Genomic DNA, 629 nt, shown 5'->3' with positions numbered 1-629 from the left:
TGTTTTTACTATAAGTACATATTGTAAGTACACTGTGAAGATTTAGATTCTACAAGTCAGCCAGGTTATGGAGCTCTGTCAGCTATGTTAGCAAGACCATCCAGGCCAGCACATTTTTTGTTAATTGATACATTTTGTATGTCCTTGAAGTTTTTAAAGTGATTACAGGTTTATATTCACAGGTTCAAAGACAAATAACAAATGGATCCATAAAGTAGATATTTTTTAGTATGTTATAGATCCAGAGGTGCCAAGAAATGTATTAAATAGGCTTAGAAGAAGTTAAAATCTAAGACCAAATTAATTATGCAAATTAATTAACAGAATAATCAAAATAAACTTTTTCATCCTCTGGCTCCATTGTCATTATTTGCCTTTAACGCCTACCCCAGACAAAATAAATAGTAGAATTGAGGAGAAGGTTTGCAAGGGAAAAGTTGTGCTCAAGAGACTAAATTTCAATCACTGCATCATTTGACATTACAATCCCCTATTCAATGTGTTTTATTCATTGGACCCTTGTTTCTACAAATTCCCCTAATGCATTTAGACCAGTTACCTATTTAAACACTAACTAAACTATAATTGATGTTAATTAGCCCACTGTCAAAATATATTGAACCCAATTT

The sequence above is a fragment of the Propithecus coquereli genome, unplaced genomic scaffold (assembly GCF_000956105.1).
Source record: "Propithecus coquereli isolate 6110/MARCELLA unplaced genomic scaffold, Pcoq_1.0 Scaffold274, whole genome shotgun sequence".
Taxonomy (NCBI): domain Eukaryota; kingdom Metazoa; phylum Chordata; class Mammalia; order Primates; family Indriidae; genus Propithecus; species Propithecus coquereli.
Note: the sequence above shows the minus strand (reverse complement) of the source record.